We start from the raw sequence: 20,086 nt of genomic DNA, 5'->3' as shown, positions 1-20,086 counted from the left end.
TACAGTTTCTGAATGCCATTTGCATTATACATATTTGCTCCAGATGACAGAAGTTAAATTTCCTATTGAGAATTGGACAAGTACTTTGGTGGTGAAGAGACTCTTGACCTTTTTAACCCATTAAATTAAGTTATGGGGAGGTATTTGATTATAGGTTTGATTTGGGAGGCCCTTTTAAAAGGAACCACGTTTCCCATATTAGCTATTAAAGAAACATTAGCTATTAGTGCAGCATTAAAACAGCAGCGCAGTTTCAGGGACAAGGCAGAGAAACAATATCCATCACTTCTTTTCCAGAGGCCTGCAGTGAGAGGTCGTCAGATTTTACTTCTAAAAAGCATTTTTGCTCCTCCCTGGGAAGCCATTTTTTGTTACATGAGATTGCAGACTTTCTAATGACTACATTGAACACTGGGGCATGTGAATGAGAAATACAAAATGTAAACTTCAGATTCTGAGATGGTGCCAGGGGAAGTGGATTTGGGAAAATAACAGCCTGTTAGTCCAACCTCTAGAGTACATAATATTTTAAAACAAATGTTGAACGAGATGATAAAGTCAGGCAAGCTAGTGGAAAATGGGATAAAATTAAAAATTATTAATAAATATTTTTGTACTAAGGTTAGCTGTTTCATCTTCTTCAGTTCTGTTGCTGAATAAAAGCAATAGATGTGTTCATCGCAATCTTGATAAAGAATTTGAATGTGGTACCCACATGGAGATCTATCAATATGGCAAGAGAAAAAGAAAATTCATAGATTTTAAATATGTAGAGACATGAATAAAGAGATGTAAATATTCGGCTTAAAATGGGAGTGTTAGGCCAAAGGGAATCTGCTAATTAAATTCCTCAAAGGAGGTGAAATATGTTTAATATTTTCCTATCACTGTCATAAATAAGCAGTAGTATGCTTATGAATTTGACAGGTGACAGAATTCTTACGAATTTATAGGTGACTCAAAGGTAAGAGTCACTGGCATTTCAGAAGAGGATCATAGTATCATACAAGGATGTTTTCTTCTGAGTTGGTGTGATAGATACGACATGAAATGTAATGGTGCAAAGTGCAAGGCTGTGCTTTTTACTCTGAATAAAGTGAGGCCAGGTAATAAAAATCAGTTAATGATTATCTCTGAGGTTCATTAACAGACTTCTCCAGGTGTAGCAGAGGTAAAAATAAAGAGCAGCTTTAGGATGGAGCATCATGGAGTTCATAGAAGGGACTTGTGAGTTGCCTTGCAGTTCTGTGCTCCTGTATTTATTTGAGGTGTTTCTCTTGAGGAATGGGATGTGCGTGTGCCTCTCTGTGTGTGGATGTTTTAATTAAATTGCTAGCTGCTTCCACGTGTTTGAAGCATTTCCCAGTGGTGTCTGTGTCTGTGCACTGTGAGCAGCAGGAAGGATGATGTGTTCTTGTGCATGCAGCTGCAGCACAGCAGGAGAGGGGAAGACTTAAGAGAGAGCAAACTCTGCAGCTTCTGGAGGGGTGGTTGTCAGTCAAATGCGCTTATCCCAGGCCCTTTGCTGCTGTGGGTATGTGCTGAGTTTCTGCTCCTCTTTGGATGATAAACCATCACTGCTCATAAGCACAACCTAAATATTGGCCTGCCTGCGGAGAAATAGAAAAAATCCATTTTTACAGCACGTAAGTTTTGCTCCTGGAAGACAAGAGAGAGCTGTGTCCTGATGGTAAGTGCTGTGTCTCACACTTCTGTAGTTCCCAAAGGCAGGTTGCAGCTCTTCATAAATTGTTCGATCGAGTTGACTTTCCATGCCAGGCACACTACGAGCGAGTATGAGCTCTGCTGTGCCGCCTTCCAGCAGCACACCATGCCAAGGGCAGGCACTTACAGGTACCCTTAGGTACTGTCACTGTGCTCTGGGGAAGGCATGGCTTCTCTGCTGCTTGGATACTGCCATTGGGAGGGGACCTTGGGGCAGTGAGGAGCAGCTTGAGTGTCAGAGGAGGATGTGGTGGGTGCTTTGCTGGGCCCCAGGATCAGCCTGCAGCTGTACGGGCAGCAGCTCTGCGCTGGAGCTTGTGGTGCTTGGTTGGGTCGGAGCAGGTGCTGCTTCCTCCGTGGTCTTGTTGCTGCTCATCTTCCCTCCTTGCATGTGTTCACTTGAGGTTTGTTGGGCTCTGTGGATTTCAGGAGAAAGCATGTGTCACAATTTCTGTTCTCCTTAATCTTGAAAAAGTAGAGTTTAAGATTTCACAGAAGATCCAGCCATTAGTTTCATTTATTCATATGCTAATGCTTGTTTTGCCTTAACTATCACACTGGGAATGAGTGGAGATGACAGTTTACTCCAGTTAGGGCACGTAAAGCTTGCTTTTTGAATTTGACATGACAATGGTTATCGGTAGTGGGATTGTATCCTGAAGCATATGCTGGGGTTTTTTTTCCTCTTCATATTATTCTCACCCAGTTTCCATGCTTGCATTGTTTACCCTTGACATGAATTATTATTTCTTCCAAATATATTAAACACATTAATCAAGTTTCCATGGCTGAAGCAGATTTAATATGCATTTTTAGGAAAGTATTGGACAGATTTCAGTGTTGTTATTCCAAGAATTTTACTTGCTGATTTGCTGTGCTTTGAGAGTAAGATTGTCTTTTGTGTCAGACGTGCAGCATGGCAAGCCAACAAACATGAGAAGCAAGAGTAACTTGATGCTACAGACGAGAATGTGTGATTTTCTTTCCATCATCTAGTTCTGTTTAATAGCAACAGAAATGGCACATCTCCCACTTCCCTGTGAGTACAGCTTCTGCATTTCTGCAGTGAATCCAGAAAAGTTTGATCAGGGCTTTCCCCAAGGGGATAGAGGAAGCTGTGGCACTGTCCAGTGACCACAGTTTCTCTAAGAAAAAGCTGCTTCACAGTCCAAATGAGTGAAAGGATTTTATTTTTCATGGTCTAAAGACCTATGAATGTGCTCAGGGACCATACACTTCACTCTATAATTTTCTACTTGATTATGCCTTAAAATTGCAGAGCAGTTGTATTATTTTTATATAGCAGTATCATCAGGGTTCAAGAATACTTCTTAACTGGCATTGACCTTTAACCTGAACACTGATGTTCATGCATTTATTCACTTAATATCTCTTGATATTCACTGATAATCACTGTCTGCCTTATCATTGCCTCTTCTTGAGGAAGGCAGAAAAAAATACAAACCAGTTGGTTCAAACTCATGAGATGAAGTGATGAAGGTCCTCATAACCTCATTATATGAAAGGAAGAAAACTGGAAGTTCACATCCTAATTATTGCTGCAGTTATAATATAGTGTGGGAACTACTCTGTTCTAGGCGATAAGGGAATACTTGCTCTTTCAGTCAGAGGCCTTATTATTTTTGCATTATTACTATCAGCATCACAATTCTGCCAAATGAAAATATGTATCCAGACATTACATGATCTTCTTGCTTTTCACAGTTCATTTTTCTGCCTGTTGATGTGTGCAAGTTCTTTCACCATGATTTGAAACTTCTTAATGGTGTTGACAAACAATTGTACATTCCCACACCGTTAAACAAGAAATTTGTGGTGGTTCTTACCCTTGGGGTAGGCAAGGACCTAAGAAGATTATATTACAGAAGATTGATTTCTGCTCTTCATGTAAAAAGAAAATATTTTTCTAATCTGGTTTGGGATGAGAATTCATAGTGACCATCTGTGTGAAAATTTTACCCATAGTAATTTAATTTTTAAAAAAATCTGGCTTGAAATACCAGCTTTTCTTTTTTTTTCTTTCCCTTTTTTTTTTTTTAATTTGCTTTTTTTTTTTCCTCTCCCTGATCAAGGTTTCCTAGTCTGGCATCTTAGGGAAGAGCATCTGCTTCAAAGATGTCTTTGGAGGTTCTGAGTTATTACCCCATACCTTTTAAACTAGTTTTTTCATCATGTTGCCTCATACAGCCAGTAAGAAGTCTCCAGCTGTTATGAGCAAGTCTGTAGTATAAACATTCATCTCACTTCGTCAGTGCTTCACTCCTTAATATGAATGTCTTGTTCATCTTTTTCCTTAAAAAAATAAATTTGGCATTGTGGTTTTCATTAATCATTCACAATTTTGACAGAATCTTTTTACTAAAAATGATCATGCCTCATGCTTCAGCCTATTAGAAAGAAAATTACAATGGAGTCAGACAGAAGGCTAATAATAACTTAGAAAGTCCAGTTTGCACATGCATTTTTCATTATGATTGACAACCTGTTTAGAAATTCTATGTTTGTAAGTTCCAGCCCAGATTTTCACTAGCTCTCAGTGAATATTTATTGGAATTCGCAAATGCTTCATAGTTAGGCTGTATTCTATCCCCACAGGAACGTTTTCCCACTGGACATTCAAATAGTTATCCTTTATTCACATAAATACTTCAACAAATATTCAACATTCACGTTACATTAAATAATGTACTTACATTCATGTAATATATTGGCATTAATCTCAATACAAATGTGAAATGTTGATTTCTTGTGCTTGGATATTCTCACTGCAGCACTCTATTAGGTTAAGGATGCTACTGGGTATCAGAGGGGAGTACTGTTCCCAAAACTCTTTGACCTGGTTCACTGCAAGAAAGCAATTAAAAGCCAACATGGAGATGAAAATATCTTTCACAGCTGTGACAGCACAACATATGTTACTGCTTTGTGTGAAAATGAGCAGAGACAATTTAAACTCTGCATTTGGCCGATTAGTCTTATGGTGTCTCTTCTTTGACAACGAAGATGCCGATGGCAAAACCTATCCAGAAAGGACAGAGTGGGTATTCCTGCAGAGACTGCCTAGTAGATCGGGATGTTTCTGGCATGCAGATAGTTGTAGCAGATGTTTCCAATTAACTGTAATAATTCTGAAAAATAAATGAACTTTCTTCAGGATCTCCTTGATGAATATTGATGTAGTGGCAGTCTCCTCAGCCTGGAAGTACTCTCAGTAGCAGTGCTTGGGGTGGAGAGGATAAAAGCTTGAAAGGTGACGATTTGCCAGAAAAGCTGAAGATTCAGATCCTTGCACAGGGTGGAATGAGAAAAGAACTTTTGTCTCAGTTTCTCTGCATGTTTTGGCTTTACCCCTTCAGCAGGCCCTCCCAGGCAGGCAGCCCCCAGAAGCAGGCCAGGGGATGGTGGGCTGTCCGTGAGACACCGCGCCATGGGGTCACACCCAGGGGGACATCCATTGCTACAGGACAGTGGGGATGGTTTTGTTAAGGCCCTAGGTGAGCTTAGTGCCAAAAGGATTTGTTCCTTGGGTGCTGGGGTTTGTGGGGAGCATGATGTTGGTGGAGACAGGCGAGCTCTGCAGGGATCCTGCAACTCTCCACACAGAGCTGCTTGGTTTGCTTGAAACACTTTCAGCGACATACGGAGAGCTGAACTTGGTGTGGCTGTGCTATGGGATACTAGAGTGAGAATGGAGGTTTCCTGGTACAGATTTTTTCAGGGCTTCAAGACTCTTGTTGTGTGCTGTCCACAAACAGATGGTGAGCTCTACTGTTTAGTAAAAAAAAAAAAAGGGGGGGAGGGGGGGACGGTAAAGACTCTTTCACAACTTGCACAGAATTTAATGTGGCTTCATTTTAGTATAATTTCATTTCTTGTTAAGTCCATTTTGCTTTATTTTCTTCATTGTAGGTGTATTTCTTGTCATACCTGTAACTAAGTCTTAAGTAGCTTTAATTTGAACTTCATGATTTCAATTTTTTTTTGAATGTACCAGTATTTTTGCCAGTTCTATTTGTTACTCTCTTCGTAGCTTTGTTGCAAGCACATTTTTGCTCTGATTTCACCTAGTTCTTTCTACACTCCTAAACTCTTGTATTTATAATTTTTCAGCTTTTATAGTAGGTTCCACTTCTTGACAGTGAAGGCAAGCATTGCTAGTGTCATTTCTTCGCTTTTATTTTTGTTCCTTTCAGAAGCTAAAGCCATGAATGAGGTTATTTGAATGAGACATGCTCTGTTACGTGTTTTCCACATTAGCTCTCCGAAGCCCCCTCATCTGTATCGTTCACAGGGTGTCCTGCTTGTGGCGTCGCAGAGTCAAGGTTGGTTTGGTGTGGTAACCAGGCTAGCCATAAGGATCAAAACTTCCTGGCTGGTGTTGCTGCCCCAATAATATGCCTCTTAGCTGTAAAACTCACGGGGAATTAATCTTCCCTTTAATTCCTATTTATTGCTCCTGCCCTGTTATGCAACAAGGGTATTAGTTCGGTTGCAATGCAGACCCATTGTGTGGGGTCCTGCCTGCTGCTGTCCTTTGACACAAGCCTTCAGTTACTCCATTCTGCTTCTTTTGGCTTCTAGAAACTCAGCTTCACAGGCTGTAAAGGTCTGTGTAGTGTTTCTTTAGAGAAAGCCCAACTGACTGTGTATAATCTTAAGCCACTTCATTTTCCGGTACTTTACTTAACATTATCTGCTTTCAGTAGAGAATTGCATGTTTAAGGGACAAAAACTTTAACACGACCAAATAGTTCCTTGAAAGGCTTTTTTAAAGGGAATTGTTTGCAAAGCAAACTTCCTTGTTCATTGTCACCATTTGGGAGTGTCTCTAGTTTACTGCCAAGTCAGGAAAACACAGAAGATGGGCTCTCAGCAGTGATAGGAATCTTTCCCCTTGTACGTGTGCAGCTCTGTTTTGTTTTCACACGTTTATCCACCCTTCAGACACTATTAGTGAGAACATAAAATTATATGGAGGGGTAGGGCTGTTTCTTTTGTCTTTCTCATGTTAAGGCAAATTGACAATAGGGCATGATGCTGAATCAAAATAATCAACTCTGTAACTTTTAGGGCTAGTGCTAAAACAAGAATGAGATGTGATAAGAGGTCTTGAGCAAATGGAAATTGTGAAGCTGAAAACACAAATGTGAAAGACAAATGGTTCAAATGAACTGCCATCTGTATTGAAAAAGGCTATGTCAAGAGCAGGGTTTAAACTTTTTTGGCTGCATGATTGTGTGGGACAGAATGTATTTGAAACAATTCCTGTAAAAGCTTCTTCCTAAGCAGGCGTGTCTGGAGAAATAAAGGACTGACGCGGCACCGCAGGCTCACGGTGGGTGAAGAGGTGTTGCTCTTGCACTCAGGATCAGGTTCTGGCCTTTTCCACCTGCAGAAAGCCAGAGCCTTCCTAATGATTTCAACAGAGCAACTGCACAAAGATTTGTATAGGAAAAAATAGGATTGGAAGTGGCAAACATGATGGGAATACAGTCTTTCAGATTATTTGCTGGGTTCTTTTGCCTTTGTTTTAACCACCTCCTGGCTAGAGTGCTGCAAGAACAAAACCGTGGTCTTCTAAAACAATTTTCTAGGCATTTTAAAAGATGCTCTTGCAGCATAGATGAAGCATTCATGTAGCAGTGCTGTGGTGTACCTGGGGGATTTATGTTGTGTTGATTCAGTGATGAATCAAGCAGGCAATATGCAGTTCTGAGAGGTACTGCTAATGCTGTCAGAGGAGGAGAGGGGCTGGAGCAGCAGGCAGGGGGAGGACAGGGATGCAGCTGCAGCAAAGAGGTAGTTGAAGAACAGGAGCACGGAGCAGAATTTGGAGAAGGTAGGTCACAGGTAACAGCAGACCTTGACTGGTCTTGTCTTTGTATCCATGAACAGTGGTTTTGCACATAGTTTATAGTGGGTGGTAAATATGTACTTTGCCTGGAGGCATGACTTCAGGCCCTTATCCTTTTATGCTCTCCCCTCTGTTAAATTTTTGTAAACTCCCAAATAGCATGGTGAGTGTGTTTTGGTTTTGGTGGGGTTTTTTTAAAGGAGCTAGTGGCAATTATTATTATATCAGTAAGGAGCAACATAAAAGCCAAAGCATTTGACGCCTCCCATGCTTACTTGATGACATTAAATTAGTGCAAAGAATGCCCCCTATTTAAATGAGCAAATATCTAAATGACTCCCTAACTTATTCACATTTTTGCATTAAGCTCTTCTTCTGTTTTATGAGCTTATGACCAAGGAAAATAAACTTAGTTTTATCAGGATTTGGAATTGATTGAACTTAAAAAACACCAGCTAACCAAGCAGTAAAAGCTGCCTGATGGAGAGAGGCGAGGAGATTTCTCTGTTTGTACAAGACCTGTAATTTTTGAAAGTGTATCTGCCAGCCCAATTATATCTCTGTCCTAATAGGATCACTTGGAGAATATCTGTATATGTCTGGTATTTCACATTCTTAACATCTGGGGTTTAGTTTTGAAGTGTCTGCGCATGTGAAATGCCAGACGTGCACATGTGAAATACCCTTATTTGAGTGTCCTTTCTTTGTGTTCTATAAAATTAGGAAAGTAAAACAGTGAAGAAATCCACATTAGTTGGCCTGATTGGGATTATCAGCTGAGATGCTTCACGTGTCAGGAAGTACTGATTTGTTTCCCAGGGCATGCTTTCCAGGCTGATGTTCTAGGAGATTGGTCCAAGCAAAGATAATCAGGCTTTGACTCATGGTGAAATCTGGTATTTAATGCAGAGAGGATGCTAAGAGCCACCCAAAAATTGGATTTTAAAAATGATGGAAAAGGACAATGAATGTTTTGTCTTTCCCTTCGTCAGTTAGAAAAAACAAAGATGGGGAGGGTACAATTACCATTTTTTGAACATTATTCCTGAAACACTTCAGAGGGGGTGAGGCTTTCCTAAACATTCTATGTGATGAATTTGTTTCTTCTGCCCCACTGAATTCAAATGAAGTGCTTCTCCTTCTTGCAGTGTGTAAGGCACACTCATCTTGTCCCTGGCTGGAATGTGAGCAGCGCTTTGCTGCCCGGATTCCCATGGCAGCAGCAAACAATCTTGTCTGCAGTTAAGATGCTCTCCATCATCACAGGACTGTCACTGGTGTCTCAGAGGCAGCAGTCAGGGTCCCAGTGGGGAAGCCACAGCTGGCTGCAGCTGCTCCAAAGCCTTCTTCATGGAGGGAGGAATGTACATGAAAGAGGAGAAAAACTGTAATGAAATCCATTAACAACTGTTAGGAAGGAAGCAAGCTCGTGTAAATGAATTTTAGTGGAACAAAAGCTATTTATACAAAGCCACCTTCTGTGTTGCAAGAATCGATGGCTGTGCTGCAGGGTGACCCCTCTTCCCAGGGCCTTGCTGGGTGGCAGGGCAGTGAAGGTGGGGAAGCCCAGGCTTTTTCCTGCTCTGACACAGCACAGAGCACCCCAGGTGCACTTCCTGGCTGTGGTTGAGGTGCTGGCAGGAGTACTGCCCACTGGCTGCCAGGCCACTGCTTTCTCCACAGTCAAAAGAAGGAAGCTCTGTGAAAACCAGGCTCACAGTATGGGGGGTGGAATGTATGCACTGGACTTGGGGGGAAGCACATGGGGGCTTCTTTTCTTGTTCATCTCCCCTCAGGCTTAGCAGAAAATATTTTTCTCACATCCCTGGCTGTCCATCTGGCTGCTTTGGTGTGGGAGAAAACACATGCTGAAGCCCATACCATTTGCATGGATTTAATGCAAATACCAAAGCAGAATTTCAGGAGTTGGTTAAGTGTGGGTTTTTTTCTAAAAGGCTAATGTAATCTTCTGCGGTGTGTGATTACATCTTCTGGCAAAGCTTGCTTGATTAAGCAAATCCCATTTCTGGGATTTAGGGTTTTATGCTAGCATCTCTCCCAGCTCAGTGAGTTGGCATAGGAAATTCTGTTTACTGTCTTCTCCAGTACATTTTGTCCAGCATGGAGTCTGGAGGTGGTGAATATGCACACTAACACTCTGACTGTCTCAGCCACTCATGTAAATGAAGAAGCCACATTCAAAGAGTTAAAAAAAATCTTATCATCCACAAGTTACTGCAGGTTTCCTTTGAACATCACATTCAGTTTTCACTGGCAGAGTGATTTAAAAGGTCATTTTCAAAAAGGAGAGACATACAAATGTTCTGGGAAGTCCTTGTTGGGACACTGGTCAGAGCAGTGATGCTCTGCATTCTCCGTCCATCAGTCCAGTCCACATGTCACCTCCCGTGCACAGGAGGAGCGTGGTAGGTGGTGGCAGCCAAAAGACAGCTACCTGCAAAACTCACCCACTGAAATGCAGGGGAAGGCTGGCCAGTGGTGGTCTGCCTCAGCACCCCCCATTTGGCAGTGCCTGCTTTACTGAGCCATGCTCCTGTAGAGCCTTGATGTTACAGGGTCAAGTCTCCCTTGCAGGTGGCTTTCATGTACCAAAGGCTGGTGGAGTAGGGGCATGCCAGGGCCTCTACTTGCTAGCTGGAATTTATTCTTTATGCTCAGGATAGCTTTCACTATGTTGATATTAGTTATTTAAAAAAACCTAAGCCAACCAGCTTCTGTCACAGCCTTGCCGTGTGACCAGGGCAAAGCCTTTATTAGCAGATACTTTGAGAGCTTTTACGGCACTCCCCTGGTGGGCAGATACCTCTGGCTTATTGGGCCACTTCACTCTCAGAAGTGATTGTTTAAGGTGTGCTTTAAAGTCAGGGCAGGGCCCGGTTTTGCAGCACCCTTGCGTAAGACTGGCATTATCAGACACTTGAAAGATTTGCTCTTTTAAGTTCCTTTTTAATTAGTCTCTAAATTCTTTCAGTTCAGCCTTGTGAACTAAGCTTGGGTGAGGCTTTCAGATATGTGCCAGTCCATCCACAACACGTATCTCCAAGGGAGAACAAAGTATTGAAGGACAGTATTAGATAAAAAACCAGGTCTGATCTCTCACAGGTAGTGTGGAGTCCTGGCAAAAAGCATAAAATCCCACAACAATAGCAGAAAAAAGGTGGAAACACCATCTCTTACTGATCTGTTGTTCACCTGCTTCAAAAGCTGTGTGAATCTGAGAGGCCAGCAGATCCTTTCAGATTTTTTTTCTTTCATACCAGAAACATAGGTCAAACTCTGGGCAATACTGATAGATTTCAGTCTAGTGTCACATGAAGCAGGTGCAGGGGCAGCCAGCTCACTGTTCTGTCCTGTGGGTACTTAGGAGGAGAGCACAAAGAGCTTTAGTTGCATTAAGAAATGTTTGATGTCATTAACCAGCTTCTTGTTTGGAATGGGTCTAAGGTTGTCCATCTTGTTTTTCCTGATTTTTAAACCAGTTTTCACTGTGAAAGATACAGTGATAATCAGAGACCTAGAACTGTGAGCTGACAGTCTACATCCCATCCTGTTTTTCCTGAAATTAAACTTTGAATATTAACACTATCTCAATTCAATTCACTGTACTTATACAAAGGTTTCTAAGAGTGGGGATTTTTTCTTTTTTTCTTTTCTTTTTTTTTTTTTCATGTTCCTTCTTTTATGAATAAATAAATGGTGTGGACACTTTTATCACTGATACAATACTTAAATGTGCTTCCACAGTTTCTACATGGCAGTGGCTGTGGTAAGAGGACTTGTATAGTTTGTGCAAATGCTTGTACAGAGAAAATCACATCTTAATAATTACTTTTCATGTAATGCAATTTCCTGAGCACCAACATTTTTATCTGGTATGCTTTTGCTGAGTAGGATGCCACCACTCATGGCAGGAAAAACTGGGATAATTCGAACAGGTCTGACAGGATCAGGACTCAGAAATGCAAGTCAGGCATTGGAGGCAAGATGCAGAGCAGTTGAGGATGGTGATGAAGTAGTGACAAAGCTTCTCTCTATCACAGCTTGTCAGCAAATGACAGGAGAATGTAATTATTTGTCTCTTGCACTTATAATCTCAAAATTAAACCCTCATAAATAGATGTATATCTTCTGGTGGCTGTTTTCCTGATTAGAGTGGTGTCACTTCCATTCCCAGAACCTCTGCCCACTAGTATCTTATAGTCTGATTATTTTGAGCATACTATAATCATATTTGACTTTTTTAAAGAAAAATATATTCCCTTGTGCATTAGAGATTAGCAATTTGATTTAGATAATCAGATCTTGTCCATATATTCAAATAATTCAGGGGAGTTTCTCCTGGTTGGATATGACAATATAGGATAATGGATTTGCACAATTTTTTAACGAAATCTGAAAACATTTGGATATCTTGAGTCAGAAAGATCTCTGACCTGAAATTTAATTAAGGAGTGGAAAATAGGAAAAGTGGGTGGATGTAGGAGAGGAAAATCAGAAAACAAAAAAGACAATCTCTGTTCATTCAAGATTTTGGTCCTGTTAAATGGTGTAAAAAGCTCTTGTCACAGAATAGTTGAGCCTTATAAATGACATAAATTTGAAAATTAGGAAGAGTAGAAAATGAAAACTCAGTAATTTGACTTCTTTCTTCATTTTTAAGAAAAATGAGCAAGCTGCAGGGAAGAATAAAAGACAGCTGAAGTCGAAGGAAGCACATTTGTAGCCATCTATGTCCTAATGAGTAACATTAGGAAACCATATGTAAGTATTTAGTCTTGACTGTAATGGATTGAATACATTTGGTCTTGTCTGGACAAAACAAGCCCAAATCTATCAAGTACATGGGTGAAAAAGCAGTTGGAAATTCTGTTTGCTACAAATGGAAACCAAAGAGCCATGCTCAAATGCTTTCACCTCAGATGAGGTGAAAGTTTCAGTTCCACTATCAGTGCTTACCAGACAGGTGAGAAATAAATCTGCAAATGACATCCGTTATTCTTAAATACTTTGCCGGATGTGTAGTAGTTCATCATTACTGTAATGTTGCAAACCAACTTCCATAAGAAAAAATATTTAAGAAAATTATTTGCATTCTTGTAGTACAGAATATGAGATTGTATTGGTATACTTCAGATCTTTGTAAGGCTTTGACTTGACTGCTCTGAGAAGGGGCTTTGGACACGTGCAAATTATGCCAAGTTAAAAATCCACATGACCTGAGTTAGTCAAGAGTTAAAGAGCTTTTAGCAGAGAACAGAGCATTGACCCAAATGATCTGTATCCAAGTAAAATACTAGAGTTTGATCAGTAGCTCAAGGTGAAATACAGACCTCTTAGCAGTGGGGGCAGTCTGGTGTGTGTTTGTCTTCAGCATGCATAGGAGATACGCACTTTCCAGCTCTGACAGGCTCCCAGCCAGAGCAAGAGGTGATGCTGGATTAAGTGTAATTTTGTGTTTAGTCTCCCATAGATGGAGAGGACCTGCTATGATCCAGCATTTGTCTCAGGCAAGTGGAAGGACCTGATGAGGTGCATGTACCAACGCCATGTAACACTACAAACAAAACTGCGACTGAAAGTAATGCTCTTAGAAAGAAGTAATAGCAGTGACAAGTTTGACTGGAAAAACTGTAATTGAGGGAGGTCTAGAATAAGCAGTGTTATCAAATTGGTTTTCATCAACAGCTAATCCAAATTTAACTAAGATCTCTCGGGTTCAGGCTTCATTATCACCTAATGCAGGCTGAACACATCAATCCTAGACTCGGTGGAGATTTGATATAACACCTATTTAGAGAAGTAATTTACAAGTGTAAGTCTTATCTGTATGGCCAGAGATGTTCATAATTTGCTTAAAGATGTTTGCTTTGTATTTGTAAAGATTGAATTTGCTATCAGGGTATTAGACTGGCAGTGACTAAGTCTTGGCATACTTCTTTGGAGAAAGAATCTCTTGGCCTTGTGTTTTCAGAAAACTGAATGTTGTGTCCTTCTTTCTCTTAGTTGTAGATATAAAGTGGGAGTCTGAACATGTGTGTGTTTTACAATCCTGTAAGCAAACCAGATTTTTCAGAATAGCATCATACTAAGAAATCTAATAGTTTTTCTACACCTCCAAAGACACACATATGGCATCTTCCTGTCCCTGCCAGAGCATGTGTGCTGTGCTCCTTCCTCTTGCATGATTTTATGGAAAAGATCTTCTCTGAAACTTTCATTCTGTGGTTCGTTAATCCATCCCTCCACTGAATGACAAAATTCTTCTGGCACCCAAACTGCCCTGAGTAATATCCTTGTGGTTTTATACACTTTGAGAGCTAAGGATGGGTGAGATAGAGGTGAGGGCTGTCTCAGATGGATGGTGTACATCCAAAGATACTGCAAGTTAATGGAATTGCTGTGAAATTACACCAGTGAAAGTGAGGTTTTCTTCTGTACTTCTAAAATATTTGTGAGAATAGTCTGAAAGTATTCATTTTTCATGTGGCCCTGACAAATAATGTTCGGATCTTTACTTGCCGTAGATGTGGGAAAAAAAGACAGTAAGGCCTTTAAAAAATGAAAATCAAGTAGGATCACAAAGATTCAGAAAGAGAAGGATCTCCAAGGAAAAAAATCAATAAACCGTGTCATATAAACCACTTACATGTAAGTGATAAATCTCTCTACATCTGTTGACCAGTGTACAGACTATGAGTTTCGGCCTTCACATTTGAGTTTGTGTACGCTAAGTACATGATCCCCTAAGTAAAATCTAAAGGTATGACTTGTTAGAGATGAAGTGAGATGGCACAGGCAGGCTCCTCCACCGCAGACTCAAGATTTCCAAGAGGAATAACTATCTTGTGTTCTTAACTACCTCTAAGCCAAAATACACCATTTTTTAGGCATCTATTGATGTTATTTTGTGGTTTCTAAATGTTGTACAATAAAAGAGAAAAGTGATATGAGAAGAGTAATGCCAAGGATTTATGTGGACTGGAAACTTACGAGAAGTAGAAAAGGGAGGAGGAATAAAGCTGGCCTGTTGGACATTGCTCTTGATTATACTTGACCTGTTTTGTCAAAGTAGTTCTGCTTGCCTCTGGCCACAAGCATTTCCTAATGTATTTTACCATTAGATGTTCCATCTTGTACTAGATCTTGAATGGCATGTGTAGGCTGACCCCTGCACAGTTCTCTTTTCAGGCATCCTTTTGACCCTGAATAACCACCTCAGCGCTGGTTTTTAAAGAATAGTGGTATATGGACTTTTGAGATGACTTACGTAATTCTGCAAAAAGAGGTTCATACTGTGATACTGGCCCTGGAAGCTACTCTGAAATATGTTCTAGATGTTTACAATGTTCAGTCAAAAACATCCGATTTTATTTATTGCCATGGAGTTGTGGGTCTCTGCTGATACAAAGCACTCTTGATCCTGCTTAAGTCCATTTGACAAGATGCCTAAGACAAATTTTATCTTATTATTAGATAAAAGGAAATAGTATCCTTAAGAATTGTTATTAAAAGAAGAGGTGATGGCTCATTTATAGCTTTCTTATATCAGCTTAATTTTGAGTACAAAATAAAGAGTTTTACTGGTCTGTTACTATCCAGACACTGAACTGAGCACTGATGTTCAGTTCTTCTGAAAATTATTTCGGGGTTTAGCTTCAGTTGAAATGCTTTGAAACAACGTATTTTCTAAAAATGCTTATAAATTCCCTCTAGAAGTCACCCTCTTACTTTGCTGTTTCATGTTACAAACTCAAATATGTCAATTTGGAAGAGGTGTGTCTTTGATTGTTCATTACTCAAGATAACCTTTGCCAAAGTCCCCAAAAATTTAAGAGCAAGAAAGAGCCCTGAGAGGTGGGGCAACAGGATGACTGTCTAGCCCTGATGATCATCTCAAGGCTGACCTGGTAGGACTGGCTAAAAGGGTGAGATAGGGCTCCTGGGAGATTGCCAGTAAGTCACCAATTAATACTAATTGCATGGGAAAATACTGTAAGGCTGCGATGGTTCATTCAGGGACTGGAATGGATTCACAGCTGTGCTGCACCCAAGGGCTGTGTGTCCCTTGGTATTTACTTCAAGAAGAAAACACAATGTTGCTTGCTGCTCCATTCAGTTGCAGTGTTTTAAGATCTGAACTATAATTAATGTGGAGGAACATGAAACATCTCACATCTATCAAACAGCTTGGCTTGGGAATATTGGAGTTAAATTGTAGTATTCTAATTGGTTTCAGCAGGGTTCATCACTGTCTCATCTTGAGCCAGACATTGCTTCTCATTTTCTCATAGGAAAGAAAACAAATCTGAAGTTGCATGAAATATATGCACATGACAGTACTTTCAAAACAAGAAAACTATGGCCATCTGATTTTAAAAGGGCTTTTGCCTCTCTGATTTCCAAGGAAAGCTTTGCAGAAAACTGAGATTTAAGCTGCTGCTGTCTTCTCCTCTGCCTACTGACAGCTGTAAACATCTGCTGAGGATGTAGTTTATTGTCTCATCCTCTTTGTTGCTCATGAAGATCGTGAAGCATCGTGCCTCCTTGAAAATTAAACTGGTGATGCTGAGGGACAGGAGCGAAGAGCCAGCATGCTCAGAGGCTCTTGAGTGCGGTTACCGGGGGGTCGAGAGCAGCTGCTGTATCTGTGCTCCGTCCCGGGAATCACGCCCAGGCAGGCAGAGGCGCTTTCCTGGGAAGTTTGGAGAGGCAGGTGGCAGCAGGCGGGGTGGGAAGGGCATGTTGCTCTGTCAGCGCACTGCGATTTCGCCTCTTCGTCTTGCTCTCGGAAAGGCAGACAAGGCTTCCAAGTCCTAAATTGCATTTTGTCTAACTCCTCCCCTATTCCGGCTGCTTGCTCATGCAACCACCCACGGATCCGAAACAAAAATGTGTGAAGCGAGGCAGGGAGTGCTCTTACCAGTGCAGATTCCATCTCCCCTCCAGGCGCCCGGGTGCCCGTCGTGCGCTGACACTGTCTCACTCCTGGACACAGCGGAGCTTTGGCTAATCATAAAGACATAAGCGTTTTTCTCCCATTCGTTCTCGTCACCCTGTACTCCAAGAAGAAGAAGAACAAAAAAAGAGAAGTGCGGATGAGCGTGCCTTTGTGGCACTGCTCGTTCGGCGGGCTGACAGAGGCGGCATTGTTCGCAGGCTGTGCCCGGCCTGGCAGCCGGGGAAGGTGGGATCTGCGCCCTGCATACGGAATCGGGGAGCGGCCGGACAGGGCCGGAGCGCCCGGAGCTGCTGCATTAACACCCGGAGGGAGTTTCAGAGCCCTACTAAAACAGCTTCTCCTGGTATCTTCTGCACAATGCAAAGAGGGTCTAGGATGAGGAGTCCTTGTTAATCAAAGGTAATATTTTTATCTTTAGAGTAGCATAAGATAGTGGCAATTGCTGCTATTGGTTGGTTGTTAAAATAAGAGTGATACAACAGGGAGGAAAGTTACGAAGTCCTCTGTACTCCTTGGGAGAATAAAGCTTCATGGCGGCATCGTGCTGAGGGTTATTGAAGTTTGTCTGTTCTCCTTTATGTGGGCTTAGTTTGCATTACCAGTAATAAGAAAATCTCTATGTATTCCCATCAGAGGAAGAAAAGACTATTTAGTTTCCTTCTCCATCTTACTTTTTAAGCCAAAAGTTACTATTTATATGCAATATTAAATTAGTTCTGCTAATAGAAATACATTGACATATAGCCATTAGGCAAGGTAAATACTTCTTCCTATTATCAGAGACAGTTCATCACCCCTCAGGGTACTCCCTGGAGTAAAAAGCATCCTGTACAGTGGTAAAAAAATTAACATTTGTTCCATATATCTCAGCAGAAAGAAAAATCATTGTTGCATTTGTTTTTCCAGCCACTTCGCAATAGCTATGATTACACAGACTGTGCCAAACAGATTTACATTGTTGTGCTGGTATTTCTCATGTGCTCTTAGTACTTCGATCCTATTTTTAGTGGGTTTTAAATGTCTATTTTTTTGTAGTTTCTAAGTAAAGATATATTTTGTCCGAGTGTGTGCCGTTCATATTGCTGTCTGTTCTTTGTGGTTGTTAAGTCTGTTTTTGAGAATGTGTACGACTATTTGGGGATGATAACGAACATGGTCTTAAAAGCACAAGCCTTGTGGCTGTTGCTCATTTTGTGTGCCCAGGCTGACAAGTTTTTGGGGCTAACGGGCTCAGCTGCATTGAAGACCACACAGAACTCTAGATCTGGAGCTCTTAATAACACAAGTGGTGTTTGAAAGGTTTTTGCTAAGAAGAGGTTGAAAGGAGGAGAGTGCAGTTTGTTTGAACTGAAGAACTTTACTCAGTTCTGCCTGTGCAGCACTGTTTTTTCTGTGCAATTTGGGAGAACACAGCTTGTACCTCCTGTTTGCCCAATGGCACCTAGCAGCCCCAAAGGACACATGCTGCTTTTGTGCTCCTGTTCAATTTTAATCTTTAGGGAGCAACTGTTTCAAAGAATAAACACATTGCCTTGTAGGAGAAGCTCCAGGAAACATCCTGCCAGTGACAGCGGCAGCCGCTGCCCATCATCCTGGACGTTCCTCTGCCAAAAGTGGTGGGGCTTTGTGAGCTTGCCAGCCAAAGGCTGGGAGCTGCAAACTCTGTATTCCCTAGGATGGCCAAAGGAAATCACGTTTCAAAGTGCTGAATTAAAGCTGTGATGCTGCTAGCTGCTGGCTCAAAATGCAGAATCTGTGTTTATCCTGGCCCGCTCAAGCCAGGGATTTGGGGCATCTCCTTTCTGCAGGAGTGTCCTGCCCACTAATCCCTACGCACCCCTCAGGCTGCTTGGCAGTGGGGCTGGGTCGGCACCAGGCGGGCAGGTAATGAGCCTGCTCACTCCCTCCATGCAGGCTTTCTCTGCCTCTCCTCACTGAGGGAGAGGGAAACTGAGGGTTCCCAGTGTCCCCAGTCCTCAGCTTCCTTGGTTGGGCAGCAGGCTTGGATGATGCTGGATTCCAGATCCTGCCATTTGGGCATCAGCATTTTAATGGTACCCTTTGCATCAGGGAGACAGGTTCCAGACAACACCTGCTACAGTAAAGAAGGACATTTTAAAGTAATAGTAAGCATATTTAGACATGCCTAATAGGTTTTTAACCTATTGAATGAGGGATATTTATGGGCATTGCCTCCATGAGAGAAACAAGTGAGACCCTATATTAGATCCTCTGTCTTTCAATGATTTTCTTAAGCTTGTCGGGGACAAGCAAGTGTGGAAATCCCAAGTCAGAGCTTGTCTGCGTAAGCAAAAACATGAAACCAGAATAATTAGGAGGGTTTCAATTTCCAACAGTTTTTTCAGTGGATGCTTTACTAAAGGCAAGTATCAGGAAATAAAAATATAAATGGATAAATGTGGTTTAGGTTAAATCAAAATTGGTTGTTTATTATTTTTAATACACTGCTGCTTTAAACTGGTGTAGAGCCTGTTATTTTTCTTTTACTGGTGGGTTTTAACTGGCAAAAAAAGTTTCAATTGCTGTTAGTTTAGAAAAGTGGAGTAAATACATGTCCCACACAAAATAATCCCGCATAATATTTATTTGCTAGATGTTGCATGCCTCACACAGAGACTTCTATAACCCATTTCCTCCAGAGTATATGACACTAAGGGGGCAGGGTCAATTTAAAATAAATAGCTTTTGCTTGCAAAGTCGACTTCAGTCTATTGTATATGTTTCTGTAAACAAAAAGATGCAGCAGAGTTTGGGATGGATAAGCACAGGCAGGGGTTTTGAGACAATGTCTTAACCAGTGCTTCATTGTTTTTTCAACCCAGAAGCTTTTGCTTCCTCAGTGGGAGAGCCTGTATGAAGACCTGTGCGGGGGATGTTATAAGGTAAGGAATACACCTTAAGTGTGTTTAGTTCTTAATTTTGCATTGCTACAGAGTTTCTGTGTGAGAAGTTGCTACACTCTGTATCTAATTTCTTCTCAGAGAGACTTGTGTGTGGTCCTCTGTTGTTCGGTAGTAACAAATAAATGAGGAAGACTAACCATTTACTGTGTAGATGATGGTATGTCTTAAATGATGTTGAATTTCAGTTTCTCTCCTACGAGCCTCAAACTGTCCCTCTGGGGAAAGGCTCATGCTGTGTGGCTGGAGGACCTCTTGGTGCAGCATCACTCGCTCTGTTTTATTCATGTTGGTAGTGTTACATTAAAACAGGAGCGTGCGGTGTGTTTTCTGATTCCCAGAAATACCGTCACTCCATGGCCTTTCCCTGCCAGCTTCAGTGTCACCTTTTCTTCCCCACTCTTCTCTGTCTGGTAGCAGCCCCCATCTTCTCTGTTCCCCTGCAGACACGGTGCACTCGAGGCTTTTATCCACAGGCAGACTGATGATCAACAAACAGCACTATTCCTACCTCCACTCACAGGGCATGTGTTTCACTCTACCTCACGCACTGAGTGACCAAATAAATTGTCAATAAATGAAGAA

At 41.4% G+C, this 20,086-nt stretch overlaps 1 protein-coding gene across 5 annotated transcripts in view; it reads left to right on the top strand.

The window, feature by feature from the left end:
* Positions 1–20,086, top strand: part of PAG1 (phosphoprotein membrane anchor with glycosphingolipid microdomains 1) — a 113,055-nt gene that overhangs the window by 45,377 nt on the left and 47,592 nt on the right. For 2 of the 5 annotated variants that reach the window (XM_039549708.1, XM_039549707.1), the window contains one exon: positions 19,424–19,483. The exons of 2 other annotated variants lie outside the window; for them this stretch is intronic. The gene's annotated coding sequence lies outside the window, so the exon portion shown is untranslated. Of the gene's footprint in view, positions 1–16,353; positions 16,980–19,423; positions 19,484–20,086 lie in introns of those variants that run through there. One more of the 5 variants, XM_010405050.4, reaches the window with a different exon arrangement.

The sequence above is a fragment of the Corvus cornix genome, chromosome 2 (genome assembly GCF_000738735.6).
Source record: "Corvus cornix cornix isolate S_Up_H32 chromosome 2, ASM73873v5, whole genome shotgun sequence".
NCBI classification, from domain to species: domain Eukaryota; kingdom Metazoa; phylum Chordata; class Aves; order Passeriformes; family Corvidae; genus Corvus; species Corvus cornix.
The sequence above is the reverse complement of the archived record's forward strand: the minus strand, read 5'-3'. Positions and strand labels throughout refer to the sequence as shown.